Below are 21,221 nucleotides of genomic sequence, written 5' to 3'. Positions count from 1 at the left end.
CTGTGTTTGATAATGAGTCTTCGTTTTCTAGTAGATTGCTTTCTACTTGTGCATATAGCGCGTTGGCGTAGTTTAATTTTGTCGTTGAAGTTTCTGTTTTGAATTTTTTATTAATTGATTTTCTTAAGTTGTTATTTATAGTTATAAGTATTTTTTTTGCCTTTCTCATATAGAAAGGTTATGCAATCACTGTGAAAACCGACTTTTGAACCGAGGCCCGGAGGGCCGAGTGTCATATACCATTCGACTCAGTTCGTCGAGTACGCAAAATGTCTGTGTGTGTATGTGTGTGTATGTATGTGTGTATGTGCGTATGTGTGTATGTAACGTTTTTTTGCACTAACTTTTCTCAGAGATGGCTGAACCGATTTTCACAAACTTGGGTTCAAATGAAAGGTCTTGTAGTTCCATACAAAATACCTGAATATTATTTGGATCCGACTACCGGTTCCGGAGTTATGGGTTAAAATGTGCAAATAAATGAAAATATGTTTTCTAGTTTTTCGCATAGATGGCGCGACCGATTTTCATACTTTGGTTCAAATGTAAGGTCCTGTGGTCCAATGCGTAATTCCTGAATATTATTTGAATCCGACTTCCGGTCCCGGAATTATGGGGTAATATGTGCAAAAAAATGTGAAAATAAGTGCACTAACTTTTCTCAGAGATGGCTGAACCGATTTTCACAAACTTGGGTTCAAATAAAAGGTCTTGTAATCCCATACAAAATTCCTGAATATTGTTCGGATCCGACTTCTGGTTCCGGAGTTATGGGGTAAAATGTGCAAAAAAATGAAAATATGTTTTCTAGCTTTTCTCATAGATGGCTTAGGTTCAAATGAAATGTCCTGTGGTCCCATACGTAATTCCTGAATTTCATGCGGATCCGACTTCCGGATCCGGAAGTATAAGGTGAAGTGTGTTAAAAATTGTATACCATAAATCGATTTCAAATCTTCTCCAATTAATAGTTTTTATCAGTAGACGGTCAAACAAACCGATTTCGGTTATTCTTTTTAGGAATCGAAGAAAATTTTTTTGAAGAATACCACAGTATTATATATGATGGTATGATTTATATGAGAAAGGCATCATTACACCACTAGGTGGATTAAAACAGGTTTTTCTTCGTTAAGTTGCTTTATTGTCATAGACATTTAAATAATGGTAAACATCTCAACAGCTAGTAAAAGTGGTAAAATTATAATATTTATGTATATAGTTTTATTTAAATTATATTTATGCAATTTTTATGCGATTGAGTGTATGCTTTGTGCTGTTTTAAATCCTTTCTGGATCCAGCGTTGGATAGATATGGAGAGGAAAAAATATAAAATGTCTCTGCAGCGCTAGCCGCGTCTTCGGTTGTTTATTACTTCTTGGAGGAAATCGTCGATTAATTCCCACAACTCGATATTGTCCCAGAAGGGGTCTTCCATTTGTAATGAAGAAAAAAAAATCTACTTATTGCTTCTTTTCATTCACTTCTAATTGTTCTTCTTCGTCTACTTAATTTACCCACGTTAATCGATCGTCTCCTGTTAGAGTTTTATTCTTTTAATAAGATCGTTCCATTCTATTTATTTTTAATATTATTAAATTATTCCTAAACTGTCCCTACTAATTTACCTTCGTTTTTTTTATGGCAGCATCATTGTGGGTGGATGTCTGCGGGGTTCTGCTCGTTGCTCGCACTACTAGTTTTGCGTTGTCTCCGTTGTCAGACGACGACGACGCTCGTCCAATCTGCGAAACACAACACAACGCCTCAAATCGGGGGTTCGCCTTCTTCTGATATTTTTGTTTGTTTGTTTGTTTTTCTCGGATTGGTAAACGCAGATTTCAATGTCGAAGAACTTCACAACGCCGTTTCTTTTGGCCAGCGGAGAATAACATTTTCTTATCACCTCACTTCTAAATATCCATTCAGTGTTGGTCACACTGATTAATTCTTATTCCCGGCTCAGTAGTACTACCGATCAAAACAAGTCACTTCCGAAACGAAAAACAATCCTTTTTCAAAAAATATTGGGGGACAATACATAGTCTTCTGTTTTGTCTTAGTTCTGATGCACAATATCCGTTGCGTGGCCGCCCGGTACAAAAACAAACTCTCACTTGCTTCTGCTTAGAACGGCTTAACACAAAACTGACACTTTTAAAGTTGATTTCCTTGGCGGTCACTGTCTACTACTTTGTCAATGTCGCCATGTTCTATTATGTTCTAAGTTTAATTTTTAGTTGTTCTAAAATTTACTTTTGGCCATGTGTTCTGGGGCTTTTCTTTTGTAAAGAAATTCCGTAATCGTTTCGTTTGGTTGCTCAATAAGAATTTTTTTTTAAAGATATCTTTTATTCAAGCCTATTTGCGTACAAGCTTTACGTGGCCGATTTTTTAAATATTTTTTTTGAGTTGGATCTCGTTGTCACCCTTTTTCCAGGGGGGGGGGGGGGTGATCCCTCCTGCGAGGATTGAGGGGCACTCCGTTCGTGGTTCGTCTCGTCATCCATTGCCGCATCGATGGTATTGTTGTCGATTTCCGTCTTCTTTTCGTTGCTATAGACGCACCATGTTGTATATTGGTTGTAATTGCTGGTTGGTTGGAGGGTAAGTTGTTAACTGCAGCCGGTGTACTTTGTTCTATAAAGGATACTGATGGTTTCGTTGAAGGGGATGTTTCATTGTTGTTGGCGACTGTCACAGGTGTACTGGGGTTGCTTGGGGTTTGTGTGAAGGAAGCACCGTTGTCCTTTGGTGTAGTTGTCTCCTTGTCCAGATTATCACATGGCTTACCGTAGTGAACAGCTTTTTGGCAATATTGATATGTGGCCATCTGATTGTCATAGGTAACAATTGATTTGCACGGCATTCTTGTATCTTGACCGAAAATCACATAAGAAGGTATAGGCCTCTTCAAGTGTATGCGTAATAAACGTACGCCATTTAGAATACCGGGGAAAAATTTCTTCCACTTTACTTTTTCGATAGAGAGAATCTCTCCGTATTGGGACATAGTTTTGCGAATATAAGAATCGGAGACGCTTGAGCGAAGAACATACACACGCACTTCTACAGCACTATCATCCATATATACTAGAATGATGTACTTAATGTTCTCGTGCTCCACATAGTGCACATTGTTGTTGTCTTTTGCGAATTGAATTGCATCCAACTCTTTATAAAACTGGATGTAAACAACATTATTTGTCTTATTGCATTGAAGTAAATGCACACGTTTAATGTCAAGTTGTATTTGCTCCTTCAGCAAACCTTCAAGTTCACGTATCGAAAGTCGAATTTTGCACTGCCTGAAGTCAACAACAATTGTATTCTTTCGTGTCGGCGGTAGCTTTTGTTCGTTTGGTTTCACTCATTTCGAGATCACTGATTTTCCAAGATAGGCAAGTATTTCATCGATTTGACGAATAGGATGATTTTCTACTTCCCTGAGGCGTTCATATCATGTCTATATTCCAAATTCAATTCATACAACATACAAAAAAAATATGCTCAAAATTCAGACCCAGAATCAGGCATGTCCAAACACTGCACTGCACTGCGTGCTTCATTTAACCACCGCCACCGCGTGTATTAAGAATGCCATTGCGTGCCAGTGCACAAAGAGAAACACGAAACGCAATATCCTAAGCCACGGTGCTCGTGACGCAGTTTTATTTTCGGCACTGGTGTTTCAAGCTTCGGCGTACACCGAAACCGCGTGTTTTAGTTTCGTTAAACACCGGAGCCGAGTGTTTTGAATTTCGTGAAGCACCCATGCGTTGGTTATATTGTCAATCAATTGAATTCAATCAAACGCGTATTGATGAAATAAGAATTAATCATTCAAACCCATTTTTCGTCATACCGTGTCGCTATAGGCGCTTGAAGTACAAGTAGCGTATAGGGCAAAATCGGAAACACTCGGCTTCGGTGTTTGCCGAAGTCAGGAACACTCGACTTCAGTGCTGCCCGAAAATCACCATTGTTTGACAATTACACGACCACCACTACGGGTGCTTTTTCTGCTGCGTTCGATGTTTGTCATTCAACACGGGCACGAAGCGTAGCATTCAATACTCTTGGTGTTGTGCTCACGAGTGAAGGTGAGTACGGTGCAGAACGGATCCGTGTTTTTGACATGCCTGCCCAGAATCCTGCTTCTAGGTTGAGAAAGCTCAGATCTGAAATTTCCTGTGGTCAGAACTTATGTAAAAACCACAGGAAAACTTATGTATTCCTATCAGGAGTTCAGGTCTATAACCCAGGTCCGAAATGCAGGCCTAAAATTCGGATACCGATTTTCGCTCAAGAAGCCAGGTCCATGTTCTAAAACTAGGTCCAGAATTCAGGTGAAAAGTCAAGGTTCAGGATCTATTTTCTGGTTCTGTCAGGAGCTGAACTGGAGTCAGAATTCTGGTGCAGAACCAAAGTCTAAGTTCAGGTGAAAATTAAATTCCAGAATCCAGATGCAGATCCAGAATTCAGGTTCAGGTAAACAATTTCTGTCAATAATTTTCGTCCAGAACCAATAATTTTCGTTTCAGTATTCGGATCCAGACTAAGAATTCCGTTCCAGAATCGAAGTGCAAATTTTAGGTTCAGAATTCTGTAACTGGTCGCTTCTAGTTACTGTCCAGCATATATGAGACCCTCCCCCTTATACTAGTTCAGGGTCGGCTTACGCTCGCGAACTACTTGCCAAGGAAACACTTGATTATCTTGAGTAAAACCCACCTTTATTTCCGTATACGTTGCCACTTGAATCCCACTTCCTTAATCTACTCCTACCTCGGAACTCCTCCTATCCTGCTTCCTCTCCGTTCCTGCTTCTTTCGCGTTCCTCCTGTATTCTAGAACTGCTCCGGCGAACTTGACTTGGCTGTTGAGACGAAGCCGAAGTGACGCCGTCGATATGAATGGCGTCGATACTGCAATGGTGGATATCGTTGCACCACGCGTCGTATTGCAGGGACGCAGGGCGTAAACGGCGTAGCGTAGATTTTACAGGTAAACCGGAGGGCCCTGTAGGTACGGGGGATGAAGGTATTAAAACCGTTACTTCCGTTCGATGGAGGTTCGGGGAGATCGAGGTCGAGGTTCGGGAAAATTACTAGGTTTCCATTACCTGGTTGTCTGTTTTTGGTCTGCTTCTCAAATTGATCCTCGCTTCTTTTATGCACGAATTACTTCACGATTTTCAAGCACTTTTTCCAACAGACTTACTTAAAGTTTTCACCAGTGTGTCTGCTCAGTTTGACAGTAATCAACTTAATGGCAGTTAGATCAGAGTACGTTCAGCTTGAACCTCGACCGTTGACCCCTCAGAAGTCCGTTACCTCTCACGTTCCCTCCATCCCATTGTACCTTTTATTTTCGTTATCCCCACCCTCCATGGCCGCCCATTTCCTTCGATATGCGCTACTAGCGGTGGGCAGTGGAAACTACAGACGTGGATGGCTGCGTGCTTAGTGGGTGTTGGGTTGGGATGTTTACTGTTAGAATAATCACCTATTTTCTTGACACAAATTAACACATTCACTTAACCAGTTACGAAACACGACGGATCTCAACAATCTTGGATGAAATTAAAGCATAGGTTACACTCTCCCCCAACTCGGGTAAAAAAAAATATTTATGAAACTAAAATATTTTTTTTTTTAATCTCGTGTTACAATCCACCGGTCCACCCGTCAATTGTCGCGTACCTCTGAACCAAAAACTCAGGAACAAAACCGACCGGTCACTCATTTTTTTTTAACACTGGATTACAAAACAGAATTTATATTTTTTTTTTGTTATTATTTTTTTTCACGTCTCGCAGATCGTTAGGGAAGAAAACCACGTTTTACTTCTCAGTATAATTCGGGTCGGGGTCATAAGTTATCATCGTTGGTATACCAACTCCTCTCTATTTCAAGGTCGAGACCTGTTACTGACCATCAACATCTCAAGATTCCGGTCTCCAGCGTACCCAAAATACTGAAACATCAACCAACATTGATGAGGAAAGAATTAAAATTACTATAAGCGACCTAACGACAGAATTAAAAATACTAAATGTGCTTATAATTACTATATCTAAAATATTGAGTAGAACACAAGCTTAAATTTAATATATACGAAACTATTCTCCGGAGATTTTTTTTTCCAAAATATTTACAAAACCGCATCCGAGTACGGTTTAACGAAAAATATGAAATATTTCACCATGTCGGAGTTGACCTATACTAATCAACTCACCCTGCGCGTAGTGTGATAACGTTATCAGTTTCATCTGTGTGTGTGATATATATTCGCTGAACCGAGCTATCATGAGCTATAAGACGGCGTGATGTGATAAAACATGGTGGTCGAAACAGTTCTATCCAGAACAAGGGGGAAGTGCGCTAAAGGAAGTATTATATCATTTTGTCGAACTAAATTTCGGCCAAATGATCGTTTACATGGTTGCTCTTCGCTTAGTTCCCCCTGCCCCTGGTTCTAGGTAGAAAATTATCGACCCACCAGAATATGATATTTCTGCTGGTAAGTGATTTTTGAACTCATTTCAACATTTCCTTTCCCTAAAAAGTTGAATTAACTCGCTGAACTAATTTTTATATCTGGTTTTCTATTGTTTTTTTTTTTCAGTGATGGACTTCAAGGTTGTTAGCTCAGTTCCGCGAACCATATCCCATGCCGGCATAGATTGCTTCTTCATCATTTGAGAGCTGCACAGCGATATGAAATACTTATTTATCGTATCGCATTGCGCCTTACAAATGCATGTACTCAAAGACTGACGTAAATCTGCGAATTTATCGCCACGTATTAACCATCTAACCATTTAACACCCAGTGTATTATGGTGCTTCCTAACCCTAAGCTTTTAAATCTGCTGCAGAAAACACTCCTAATCGTTTTCCTTTTAGGTCTGAAAGCTCATAGGAGCTTGATCCTTTTGTTGCCATTACTATGCATGGAACATACTGTGGACCTAACTTAGCGTTGAAGATTTTGTTCGCTGAAGATTGACCAAATGCCCGTTTGAAAACTCTCTGGCCAACTGTGAATGTTGGTGAGTATCGTTTATGACGCAAATCGTATTGCCGCTTTGTATTTTCATGGCATTTACGAAGGTTTTCTCTCACCAACTCAAAATTCTTTTTACTTATTCCTTTCAATCTTTCCACTCTTTCTTCTTCTGTAAATTGTTTTTCTTCCTCTAATCGATGATCCGTTCCTCGCATTACCATTTCGTGACCAAAAATAAGGCGATGAGGCGAGAACTTAGTAGAAGAATGTACCGTGTTGTTTAGAATGCACTCGATTTCGGAAATATAAGCATCCCAAAGACGTTGATTATGTCGAACATAGGTACGAATCATTGCATTTATCGTCCTGTTCAAACGCTCTGCTGGATTGGCTTGACTTCGATGTCGTGCATTCGCCCAATGTTGTATTTCGTATTTTTTTAACAAATTTTGAAATTCTTTCGACAAAAAAGTCGTTTCATTATCCGAAATGATAAATTGCGGGACTGAGAGTTTCTGCAACCATTTTTCTTCTAAAATGTTACACAGACTTTTAGACGAAATCTTCCTGACCGGAACAAGCATGCAATATTTAGAAAAAATGTCCATAATGACTAATAAATGTGCATTGCCATGTGTGCTTCGCGGAAGTGACTGTATGTAGTCCATGCAAATAATTTGGAACGGTTTAGTTGCAACTCTTTGCTTCCCCATTTCAGGCGCTGTAGATCTAGTGGAGTGCTTGTTTTCTTTGCAAGGCATACATCTAGATATGTGTTTCTTAAGGTCCGCACTCATGCGAGGCCAATAGAATCTTCTCTTAAGTTTCTCGATACATTTCTCGAAACCGATATGCAAGTTTTGATCGTGTTCTTGCGTCATTATTCGGAAACGAGCTGCTTCTGGAATACACTCTTTCCACTCGAAACGGTAATCCAAAACATCGGATCTGGTGGAAACAAATTTATATAGTTTACCGTCTTCGATCCGAAAGTCTATGTAATTTTCTGGATCTGTCTCGACTGCATGGAACAATCCCTTGTACCACTTATCATCTCTCACCACTTCTAGCGTTTCGATGGACCTGGAAAGGGTATCAGGTACTATATTGTCCTTTCCTTTTCTGTGTTTTATTTCCATGTCATACTGCTGGAGAATGATACTCCAGCGGCTCAAACGTGAGGAGGATTTCCACTTGGCTTTCATGATGAAGGTTAATGCTGACGAGTCCGTTACTAGAGTGAATTGAGTTCCCTCAATATAGCAACGAAATTTTTCTATACAACGAAGAGCAGCCAAGCCCTCCTTCTCTGCGGCATGATAATTTAATTCGGCGCCCTTGAGCTTTTCTGAGTGATACGCAATCACTCGCTCCTCTCCACCTTGCATTTGTGTTAGTACCCCTGCGAGAGCAGTGTCGCTGGCGTCGGTTTGGACACAAAACGGGAGACGAAAATCTGGGTTGGCCATTACTGGAGCTGAGATTAACCTCTCCTTAATGGCTTGAAAAACTATTTCTGCTGCGTTAGTCCACCGTACTCTCTTCGGTTTGTTTTTTAATAAATCGGTCAGAGGTGTGGTGAGTTCACTAAATTTGTCGATAAACCTACGGTAGTAATTAACCATACCGAGGAATCGTCTAAGGGATCTCACGGAATTCGGAGCCTCATATCCAAAGATCGCTCTAACTCGATCTGGATTAGGTCGAAGTCCGTCTCGAGATAAAATATAACCGAGATATGGCAGTTCGTAGCAGCAAAAATTTGATTTTTTTAAATTTATGTGTAAATTAGCCTTTTTCAATCTCCTCGCAAGTTCCTTCAATTTCTGTATATGCTCGTTGAATGTGTGACTGGCCACTACTATGTCGTCCAAATATACGAATATGAATGGTTCGAGAACCCCGTGGCCTAGTACTCTATCCATCAGCTTGCTCAATGTTGCAGGACTATTTACTAGTCCAAAGGGCAAACGAGTAAACTGATACAGGCCCTTTCCTGGTATCGAAAAAGCTGTGTATTTTCTAGACTTTTCATTCAAAGGCACTTGCAAAAAAGCTTGTGACAAATCTATGGTAGATAAGAACCTAAATGGGCCTAAATGACTCAGGATTCTGTTTTGATGGGGCAACGGGTATGCATCCCTTTTTGTTCGCTCGTTTAATTTGCGAGCGTCGAGACACAAACGAACTTCGTCACTGTCCCTCTTCTTCACTGGTACAATCGGTAGAGACCAATCGGAGTCCGATGGCTCAATTATACCTTCTAATAGCATGTTGTCAAGTGCCCGATGGATTTTTTTTTGAATCTCGGGGCTCCATGGATACGGATTTTTCCGCACTGGGTCTGCACCGCGAAATTTTTCCTCCATTTCGATTGTATGTTCTATCATGTTTGTTTTCCCAAAATCCCCTGGACTTGCTACAAGAAACATTTTTTTTACTTCCTCTAATTGGCTTTTCTGATATTCACCTAATTCTTCATCTTTTTTCAAATTATCTCCTGTACTATCCTCCACTGCTTCAACAAATTCATCTACTGTAGGACGGATTCCGAATTTTTGCCAGAAGTCATATCCTAAAATACATCTTCGACTTAAATTCGGTGCTACTAATACAGGTAGTAATTTTGTGCAGCCGTTAAATGTTATAGGTATGTCAGTGCATCCTAAAACTTCTAAATATTGTCCAGCTGCTGTTTTCAACTTCATTGTCGTGGGTTTCAATTGTAGATTTAGCTTGTTGATCAAATTCTTCCCTCCTATTCCTAACACCGTCCTCGCTGCACCACTATCAAGTAACCCAAGCATAGAAATACCCATTATCCCTACTTCAGCAAATGGTCTGGAGTCACCATCAAGGGTTACGAGCACCGTTGCAATCTCCGCATCCCTAGTGACATCCACTCCCACATTCGTATAACCGAGATGCTGGAGCATTTTCTCGTGGTTTATATTATCTTCATCGTGAGGTCTTGTGGTACTACGCAATGGACTGCCTCGCCTCACGGAGCAGTCTTTTGACCGTTTTTTGACTGACAATACGGGCAATCTTTTGTTGCATAGCCTGGGAATCCACAACACTCGCAAAACATATTTCGTTGTTTAGAGCAATTAGTATAACTATGCCCGTCTTCATGACAGTTAAAGCACACTCCTTTCCTTACTGGAATGTATGCTCTCACTATTCTATGAAGTGCGCTGGTCCCACTAGGACCTGCAATCGGACTTTTAGCTCTTGTCATACTGTCTAAATTTGGTCGAGATTTTTCCGACCTGTGTGAATTTTCTTGAACTTTTTGTTCGTTAAACTTTTGTCTTGGAATCCACGCACTTTTTCGATAGTTGTGGTTAATTTCTGATTTTTGATGTGTATGTTGGTTTTCCTCTCGTGAACCTTTATGTTGAAACTGATTTGAACTTTTGTGGAACTGTGAACGCTGGTGACTAACTTCCTCTATTTGAGCAGATTTTTGGATGAACCTATCTTTTCGTTGGTACATTTGCCAATTTATCGAATCAAATTTCTTACCAAACTCTTTCATTCTAGGTATGCTAGACACATTGGCTGCAAGCATGGCAATTCTACAGTCTTCGCGTGTATTTCGAAACAAGACATCAAATTTTCGTTTTTCTTCCCATGGTGACGAAAGACTACGGAACATCCGGACCATATCTAAGTAATAATCTTGGAATTTCTCTCTGACACCTTGCTTCCTGCTATTGATTTGTCGTTCATACACATAATCAATGTCAACTGGTAAGAATTCGTTCTTTAACTCTGATACTAAATTATCCCAGTTCTCCATTTCATCCTCGCCGTTCACTTCCATAAACCACGATCTTGCTTTATGCGTGAACAAATGGTGAGCACTTCTAAACAACTCGATTTTGGAAAAACCCTCCGACCGTCTATTAAATTCTACCTCCTTCAAGAATTCGTTAAGCCTTCTACCATTATCCATCCCATCGTAACGTGTTGCCCATTTATGAACCGGTAGCCGATGGTTTTCTGTTACCCTATTCCGTGCCACCCTAGTGTTTTTCTCTTCTAGATTAAGCCCACTGTTCAATGAGCTACCCTTTTCCTTAAGCCACTGAAGAAAATCAGATTGATTTTCGTTGCATTTTTGATTTGCTTTAGTCATCATCTCATCTATCTGTGTGCTATTAGTAGTTTTGTATCGATTTTCCTGTAATCGGTTTGCAGTCTCTTTTGCTTCTAGGGCTTGTATGCGCTGTAACAATTGCTGAACCACATTTTCTAATTCCCTATTCTGCTCCATTAATTTTTCCTTTTCACTGTCTGGTGAGTTTTCTACGTCATCCACGACCTCATCAATTTCCCCCTCTTCGCTCTCTTGTTCCTCTCTTATATTACTAGATCTCTCTTCCTCATCTCTTTCTATACCATCATGTGCTACTCGTTCTCTATCCAAACCATCTTCTTGTTCAAAATTTTCGGTTTCAAAACCCTCTCTCCTAACTCGCGCTAAACTTTCATTAATGATTGCTAGTTCCGCTTCTCTCACTTCTGGGAGATGTGACGTGACCGAATAGTACTCGTTCACCATTTTAACACAATCCTTAGCGATTAACACTAACCTATTTAGATCTGGTTCTTCGACAACATGAGGCTTTAAGCGTTCCATTCTGAAAAGCACATGAATCAACTTAGTTTTAAACTTTTGATCCGGTGCTTTTTTTGCTCTTTGGTTTGCTAATGCAATCTTAATCTCTTCCACAATTGTATCACACAATACTAATTCTTGCTCTACAGATTCGCAAATAAATTCATATTCAATATTTTTCTGACCTTTTTCTTCTTTTAAGCTATGTCGGAGATTTCTCTCTAACTGGTTACGAGGCGCATTTACATTCAATCTGCGAATTCGGAGTTCATGTTGCAACTCGTCTATCGCTAAATGGGCAATGTTCATGGCCCGATACTGCGTAGCCCAATGCAAATGTTCCATTTTAATCAATAAAGTTGAGTCGATAATTTAAACACAATAAGGTAATGTACTTAAAAGACAAAATATGAAGCTTAAAGTAATATTCAAGTTTAGAACATCTGTACTGAATAAATGCTCGGTTCTGCTTGCTGGTTTTGCTTATGTTATCCGAAATATTATCACTCCGCAGATGAAACTATTGTCTATGATTCGCGAAGTATTTTTGGTTCAAACTGAATTTGTATTTTTTTAATTGATTGCTCCCAATATTGGATTGTAATCCTCATTCCCACAGACAAACAAGACCCTCCAAAATCAAACAATGTTTTTTTAAAAAAATGTTTCGCTCAACCGTGCTAGTTTTTTTTTAAGTGACACCGACCAATTCCGCTCAAGAATCCTGGATGTTTTTCCAGAGACTTCTGCAGACAATCTCTTGGTTTTCAAGTGTTTCGTTTTACAATCTTCGCGATTTTGCTTTAACGTTGGGCGCCAAAGTGTAACTGGTCGCTTCTAGTTACTGTCCAGCATATATGAGACCCTCCCCCTTATACTAGTTCAGGGTCGGCTTACGCTCGCGAACTACTTGCCAAGGAAACACTTGATTATCTTGAGTAAAACCCACCTTTATTTCCGTATACGTTGCCACTTGAATCCCACTTCCTTAATCTACTCCTACCTCGGAACTCCTCCTATCCTGCTTCCTCTCCGTTCCTGCTTCTTTCGCGTTCCTCCTGTATTCTGGAACTGCTCCGGCGAACTTGACTTGGCTGTTGAGACGAAGCCGAAGTGACGCCGTCGATATGAATGGCGTCGATACTGCAATGGTGGATATCGTTGCACCACGCGTCGTATTGCAGGGACGCAGGGCGTAAACGGCGTAGCGTAGATTTTACAGGTAAACCGGAGGGCCCTGTAGGTACGGGGGATGAAGGTATTAAAACCGTTACTTCCGTTCGATGGAGGTTCGGGGAGATCGAGGTCGAGGTTCGGGAAAATTACTAGGTTTCCATTACCTGGTTGTCTGTTTTTGGTCTGCTTCTCAAATTGATCCTCGCTTCTTTTATGCACGAATTACTTCACGATTTTCAAGCACTTTTTCCAACAGACTTACTTAAAGTTTTCACCAGTGTGTCTGCTCAGTTTGACAGTAATCAACTTAATGGCAGTTAGATCAGAGTACGTTCAGCTTGAACCTCGACCGTTGACCCCTCAGAAGTCCGTTACCTCTCACGTTCCCTCCATCCCATTGTACCTTTTATTTTCGTTATCCCCACCCTCCATGGCCGCCTACTTCCTTCGATATGCGCTACTAGCGGTGGGCAGTGGAAACTACAGACGTGGATGGCTGCGTGCTTAGTGGGTGTTGGGTTGGGATGTTTACTGTTAGAATAATCAAATATTTTCTTGACACAAATTAACACATTCACTTAACCAGTTACGAAACACGACGGATCTCAACAATCTTGGATGAAATTAAAGCATAGGTTACAATTCAGATTCTGCACTTAGATCACAAATTCATGTTAGGTTAGGTCAATTCAGGTCCAGGTTCAGAGTTCCAGTTATAGTACGGAATTCTGGTCTGGAATTCAGATCTTGGCTTAGAATCCATGTACATTAACCAGGTCCAGATTCCAGATTCAGAATCCAGGATCCATGATCAGAATGCAGGTCCAGAACTCAGATCCAGAATCCACCCGAAACCTTCATCGAGAGTGCAAACCGAGAAATCAGGTTCAGGTCTAGAATCCAAACCCGCGCTCAGATTTTTTTCATCAATCTATATATATATATATATATATATATATATATATATATATATATATATATATATATATATATATATATATATATATATATATATATATATATATATATATATATATATATATATGTATATATATATATTCATATATCAATTTACTGTTAAATCTTGAGAATGGCGATGTTAATCTTGCAGCTCAAATATTTTCCTTTGTTCTGATGTATGCTATTGATCAATATGTTCCTAACCAAATTAGTAAGCCACCCGAACAAGTACCGTTGAAAACCGTAGAACTGCGACAATTGAAAAGTTTAAAAAGGACAGCTTCAAAGAAATATTCGAAGAAGGAGGTTTGTTGTACCGCAAAATTACGTAGAAATCAATTAAGTATACAAAAAGGCAGGGGTCAGATCTTCCTTCATCTATGTTATACAATGAACAAACAAGCTCTGGCATGCATAAAATTTGCGAAATGTTCATGAAAAAACTCTCTGAGATATCGTCTAGAGAAATCATAGCACTTTACCAAATCACCCAGGCGGCACTTAACGTTCCCGTTTTGGGACAGTCAATAAATACAATTTTTTTCGGTATTTTAACGATATCAAACTAACTAGAGATTATAAGAGGAGAAAGAATATGAAATCATAGAGCCATAGTACTCAAGGAAGAGCAAGGATGTGAAGAATAAAGTGCGGAAAAGTGAGACGTGACAAGGGTCATTTAAGTAAGCAGAAGGCTTCTCGTATCTAAACTTTTACCTTCTACCAGAGGAGTCGAACTTAGGCATCTTAAAGATACGAGTCATCCGAGTCTCTGATATGTCAGAAAGTAAAGGCAAAGGTCGTTTGCCATTTACTGTCCGAACCGGCAAAAGTAAAGATACGAGAAGTTGTCACATTCTGCTCACGACGGTTTCTCACACAATGTGTTTCATTGTGTTGATATTTTCTCATCTCTATACAGTTAGTTATAACACCGGAATTAAAGATTTGTCCGAAACTATTGCTTGAGTGCCTGGAGTTGTAGCGTATGGCTATGCGTCCCAGGGTGCAAGCGGCGCACGGACAGCGCTCCATTCATCGCTGTGTGTGATGGAATCCCATCAAATTTTTTTTACTTTTTACTTTTTTATTTATGACTTCTGGTCAGTCAGTAATTTTTACTTTTTTCGGTATTTTAACGATATCAAATTAACTAGAGATTATAAGAGGAGAAAGAATATGAAATCATAGAGCCATAGTACTCAAGGAAGAGCAAGGATGTGAAGAATAAAGTGCGGAAAAGTGAGACGTGACAAGGGTCATTTAAGTAAGCAGAAGGCTTCTCGTATCTAAACTTTTACCTTCTACCAGAGGAGTCGAACTTAGGCACCTTAAAGATACGAGTCATCCGAGTCTCTGATATGTCAGAAAGTAAAGGCAAAGGTCGTTTGCCATTTACTGTCCGAACCGGCAAAAGTAAAGTTACGAGAAGTTGTCACATTCTGCTCACGACGGTTTCTCACACAATGTGTTTCATTGTGTTGATATTTTCTCATCTCTATACAGTTAGTTATAACACCGGAATGGAAGATTTGTCCGAAACTATTGCTTGAGTGCCTGGAGTTGTAGCGTATGGCTATGCGTCCCAGGATGCAAGCGGCGCACGGACAGCGCTCCATTCATCGCTGTGTGTGATGGAATCCCATCAAATTTTTTTTACTTTTTACTTTTTTATTTATGACTTCTGGTCAGTCAGTAATTTTTACTTTTTTCGGTATTTAAACGATATCAAACTAACTAGAGATTATAAGAGGAGAAAGAATATGAAATCATAGAGCCATAGTACTCAAGGAAGAGCAAGGATGTAAAGAATAAAGTGCGGAAAAGTGAGACGTGACAAGGGTCATTTAAGTAAGCAGAAGGCTTCTCGTATCTAAACTTTTACCTTCTACCAGAGGAGTCGAACTTAGGCATCTTAAAGATACGAGTCATCCGAGTCTCTGATATGTCAGAAAGTAAAGGCAAAGGTCGTTTGCCATTTACTGTCCGAACCGGCAAAAGTAAAGTTACGAGAAGTTGTCACATTCTGCTCACGACGGTTTCTCACACAATGTGTTTCATTGTGTTGATATTTTCTCATCTCTATACAGTTAGTTATAATACCGGAATGGAAGATTTGTCCGAAACTATTGCTTGAGTGCCTGGAGTTGTAGCATATGGCTATGCGTCCCAGGGTGCAAGCGGCGCACGGACAGCGCTCCATTCATCGCTGTGTGTGATGGAATTCCATCAAATTTTTTTTTACTTTTTACTTTTTTATTTATGACTTCTGGTCAGTCAGTAATTTTTACTTTTTTCGGTATTTTAACGATATCAAACTAACTAGAGATTATAAGAGGAGAAAGAATATAAAATCATAGAGCCATAGTACTCAAGGAAGAGCAAGGATGTGAAGAATAAAGTGCGGAAAAGTGAGACGTATAGAGATGAGAAAATATCAACACAATGAAACACATTGTGTGAGAAACCGTCGTGAGCAGAATGTGACAACTTCTCGTAACTTTACTTTTGCCGGTTCGGACAGTAAATGGCAAACGACCTTTGCCTTTACTTTCTGACATATCAGAGACTCGGATGACTCGTATCTTTAAGATGCCTAAGTTCGACTCCTGTGGTAGAAGGTAAAAGTTAAGATACGAGAAGCCTTCTGCTTACTTAAATTACCCTTGTCACGTCTCACTTTTCCGCAATTTATTCTTCACATCCCTGCTCTTCCTTGAGTACTATGGCTCTATGATTTCATATTCTTTCTCCTCTTATAATCTCTAGTTAGTTTGATATCGTTAAAATACCGAAAAAAGTAAAAATTACTGACTGACCAGAAGTCATAAATAAAAAAGTAAAAAGTAAAAAAAATTTGATGGGATTCCATCACACACAGCGATGAATGGAGCGCTGTCCGTGCGCCGCTTGCAACCTGGGACGCATAGCCATACGCTACAACTCCAGGCACTCAAGCAATAGTTTCGGACAAATCTTCCATTCCGGTGTTATAACTAACTGTATAGAGATGAGAAAATATCAACACAATGAAACACATTGTGTGAGAAACCATCGTGAGCAGAATGTGAAAACTTCTCGTAACTTTACTTTTGCCGGTTCGGACAGTAAATGGCAAACGACCTTTGCCTTTACTTTCTGACATATCAGAGACTAGGATGACTCGTATCTTTAAGATGCCTAAGTTCGACTCCTCTGGTAGAAGATAAAAGTTTAGATACGAGAAGCCTTCTGCTTACTTAAATGACCCTTGTCACGTCTCACTTTTCCGCACTTTATTCTTCACATCCTTGCTCTTCCTTGAGTACTATGGCTCTATGATTTCATATTCTTTCTCCTCTTATAATCTCTAGTTAGTTTGATATCGTTAAAATACCGAAAAAAGTAAAAATTACTGACTGACCAGAAGTCATAAATAAAAAAGTAAAAAGTAAAAAAAATTTGATGGGATTCCATCACACACAGCGATGAATGGAGCGCTGTCCGTGCGCCGCTTGCATCCTGGGACGCATAGCCATACGCTACAACTCCAGGCACTCAAGCAATAGTTTCGGACAAATCTTCCATTCCGGTGTTATAACTAACTGTATAGAGATGAGAAAATATCAACACAATGAAACACATTGTGTGAGAAACCGTCGTGAGCAGAATGTGACAACTTCTCGTAACTTTACTTTTGCCGGTTTGGACAGTAAATGGCAAACGACCTTTGCCTTTACTTTCTGACATATCAGAGACTCGGATGACTCGTATCTTTAAGATGCCTAAGTTCGACTCCTCTGGTAGAAGGTAAAAGTTTAGATACGAGAAGCCTTCTGCTTACTTAAATGACCCTTGTCACGTCTCACTTTTCCGCATTTTATTCTTCACATCCTTGCTCTTCCTTGAGTACTATGGCTCTATGATTTCATATTCTTTCTCCTCTTATAATCTCTAGTTAGTTTGATATCGTTAAAATACCGAAAAAAGTAAAAATTACTGACTGACCAGAAGTCATAAATAAAAAAGAAAAAAGTAAAAAAAATTTGATGGGATTCCATCACACACAGCGATGAATGGAGCGCTGTCCGTGCGCCGCTTGCACCCTGGGACGCATAGCCATACGCTACAACTCCAGGCACTCAAGCAATAGTTTCGGACAAATCTTCCATTGCGGTGTTATAACTAACTGTATAGAGATGAGAAAATATCAACACAATGAAACACATTGTGTGAGAAACCGTCGTGAGCAGAATGTGACAACTTCTCGTAACTTTGCTTTTGCCGGTTCGGACAGTAAATGGCAAACGACCTTTGCCTTTACTTTCTGACATATCAGAGACTCGGATGACTCGTATCTTTAAGATGCCTAAGTTCGACTCCTCTGGTAGAAGGTAAAAGTTTAGATACGAGAAGCCTTCTGCTTACTTAAATGACCCTTGTCACGTCTCACTTTTCCGCACTTTATTCTTCACATCCTTGCTCTTCCTTGAGTACTATGGCTCTATGATTTCATATTCTTTCTCCTCTTATAATCTCTAGTTATTTTTTACTTTTTCATTTATGACTTCTGGTCAGCCAGTAATTTTTAATTTTTTCGGTATTTTAACGATATCAAACTAGAGATTATAAGAGGAGAAAGAATATGAAATCATAGAGCCATAGTACTCAAGGAAGAGCAAGGATGTGAAGAATAAAGTGCGGAAAAGTGAGACGTGACAAGGGTCATTTAAGTAAGCAGAAGGCTTCTCGTATCTAAACTTTTACCGGTTCGGACAGTAAATGGCAAACGACCTTTGCCTTTACTTTCTGACATATCAGAGACTCGGATGACTCGTATCTTTAAGATGCCTAGGAGACAAGAAGAACATCTACAACTACCGTTGTATCACCGCTCTTGGCGCCATTCCTAAATTGTTTGAGTTGGTCGTTCTGGAGCCTATTTTTAATCGCTGCAAGCAGTATATCGTAGAAACTCAACACGGGTTCATGCCGAAACACTCAACTGCCACTAACCTACTAACTTTTACAACGTTTACAACAGATGCTATGTCTAAAGGTCATTAAACGGACGTTGTCTACATGATCGATGTGAAGGCTGTCAAATGGCACATCACCCTTCGGGATCGGTTTCAGTTTTCCTTTCAGCTTACCACGCTTCTTCTCACCGACAATACAAGGAACACATGTTGCAATACAGTTATTGATTTTTTCTTCCAATGCAGGAATGAAATAGTCCTTGTCAATACGTTCTTTGGTCCTCTTTACACCAAAATGGCCTTTTTCATGAGCTGGCTGTATGATCGCTGACTCCATAGATTGCGGCACATAAACTCGTCGGGATTCTTCGTTACCTTTATACAGAACGCCATTGCTGATGACAAATCCCTCGTAATACTTGCCGCGCTCTAGTGCTATTCTTGGCCTTGGCCCTCTGGTCATGCAATTGGGCTTCGCAAATTCGGGCGCTGACAGATGCTGACATCACCGAAACGTTCGCTCGAGACATGACATCGGCGTGTGGCATTTTACCTCCAGAACGATGTTCAACCTCAAAATCAAATTCGGCTAAATCAACAATCCATCTAGCTATACGTGCATTTATCTTCTTCTTTGTCAATAAGTCCTTAATGCTCTGATGCTTTTGATAAAATTATTCACGCAATAACAATTGCCAAACTGGACATACTGGGCTTCCAACATTCTTCAGTGGTGTTCCAGCTCATAGGTTGTATTCTGGCAACAGAAAGCGGATTTCCAACATCTCTTCCTACCACCCGTTGTTTTTATCACTGTTTCGCAGTAGATTGTCGTTCGATCCAGGAAGAAATCATCAGAGATCGGAAAAGATCGGTCATGTGTGTAGGAAATAATGAAAGGAGCGGATGAGAAATACGTAAACCATGTTTATTTAAATTATATACGAATAGACACGAGATGCGTGTTGACTAACCGACAATCGTGTGAGAACTGATTTTTCTTCTCTTTTGCCGGGGGCTACTCACACTCCCACACGGCCTTTCCTGACATCACTTTTGCCTCGGAAGCGACCATGGCTTCAAAGAATCTCCTGATGTCGTCGTCTTATTTGGTCCCTCCGACTCGGGATCAAACTTTTTAACCTCATACCGATCATTCGAGTAAACTGCAATAATTTCATAGGGCCCAAAGTACTTCTGCTTGATCTTTTGTCCTACACCAAATTGCATTTTTGGTATAGCTACCACATCACCACACTTGTACTTTGACGATGGTTTTCTCCGAAGATCATAATACTTCCTATTTTCTTCCTGTATTCGTTGGATGCTTTGATGGGCGACCTTTCGCATTTCACCTCGAAATTGTTTGAAATCATCCTGAAGCTCCTGCTGTAATATTTCATGCAAAATCTCATCCTCTTTCGTTCTCATTTTCACACCGGTCAAGAGTTCGAACGGAGTCGTCTGAATCGCCCGCTGCCAGCTGTTATTCAAGCATTTCTGGACAGTGGCAACATGACTGAACCACCCATCAGGTTTTTAAATTGATAATTTCGTTAACATTGGTATAATGATGCGATGAACACGTTCCACCTGACCATTACCACGGGGAACACCAGTAACGATCGTATGGAAATCGATACCTTCGTTACAACAAAACTTGGTGAACACCTTTGACGTAAATGCTGCACCACGATCACTGACAATTCGGCGTGGGTTGCCAAAAGTATCGAAAATAATCCGAAGCTTTTTCAACGGTTCCTCAGTCCCCGTCCATTTCGTTGGAAACAACCACACAAATTTAGTAAACCCGTCAATCACCGTCAAGATATAATTGTACGCCTTTCGAGTTGATGGCATCGGCCCAAGATGATCGATGTGAAGGGTGTCAAATGGCACATCACCCTTCAAGATCGGTTTCAGTTTTCCTTTCAGCTTACCACGCTTCTTCTCACCGGCAATACAAGGAACACATGTTGCAATACAGTTATTATTTTTTTCTTCTAATGCAGGAATGAAATAGTCCTTGTCAATACGTTCTTTGGTCTTCTTTACACCAAAATGGCCTTTTTCATGAGCTGGCTGTATGATCGCTGACTCCATAGATTGCGGCACATAAACTCGTCGGGATTCTTCGTTACCTTTATACAGAACGCCATTGCTGATGACAAATCCCTCGTAATACTTGCCGCGCTCTAGTGCTATTCTTGGCCTTGGCCCTCTGGTAATGCAATTGGGCTTCGCAAATTCGGGCGCTGACAGATGCTGACATCACCAAAACGTTCGCTCGAGACATGACATCGGCGTGTGGCATTTTATCTCCAGAACGATGTTCAACCTCAAAATCAAATTCGGCTAAATCACCAATCCATCTAGCTATACGTGCATTTATCTTCTTCTGTGTCAATGAGTCCTTAAAAGCTCTACAATCTGTAACGACCTTGAATTTGTGTCCTAAGAGGTAACATCTGAATTTTTCAATCGAT

The 21,221-nt window shown here is 40.1% G+C and overlaps 1 protein-coding gene and 1 long non-coding RNA gene across 3 annotated transcripts in view; one reads left to right on the top strand and one right to left on the bottom strand.

Annotated features, from left to right (window-relative positions):
* The window catches only part of LOC131431954 (uncharacterized), a 515,365-nt gene that overhangs the window by 203,537 nt on the left and 290,607 nt on the right, over positions 1-21,221 (bottom strand). The window lies entirely within an intron of this gene.
* LOC131431956 (uncharacterized) lies at positions 6,225-11,003 on the top strand. 2 transcript variants are annotated; one of them, XR_009229759.1, is made up of 4 exons: positions 6,225-6,526; positions 6,632-6,645; positions 6,912-7,057; positions 10,561-11,003. It is a non-coding gene; the product is annotated as an uncharacterized LOC131431956 (long non-coding RNA). The 2 variants fall into 2 exon arrangements; XR_009229760.1 differs by lacking the exons at positions 6,225-6,526; positions 6,632-6,645 and adding an exon at positions 6,804-6,847.

This window comes from Malaya genurostris, chromosome 2, assembly GCF_030247185.1.
Source record: "Malaya genurostris strain Urasoe2022 chromosome 2, Malgen_1.1, whole genome shotgun sequence".
Classification (NCBI taxonomy): Eukaryota; Metazoa; Arthropoda; class Insecta; order Diptera; family Culicidae; genus Malaya; species Malaya genurostris.
Note: the sequence above shows the minus strand (reverse complement) of the source record. Positions and strands in the feature narration are given on the sequence as shown.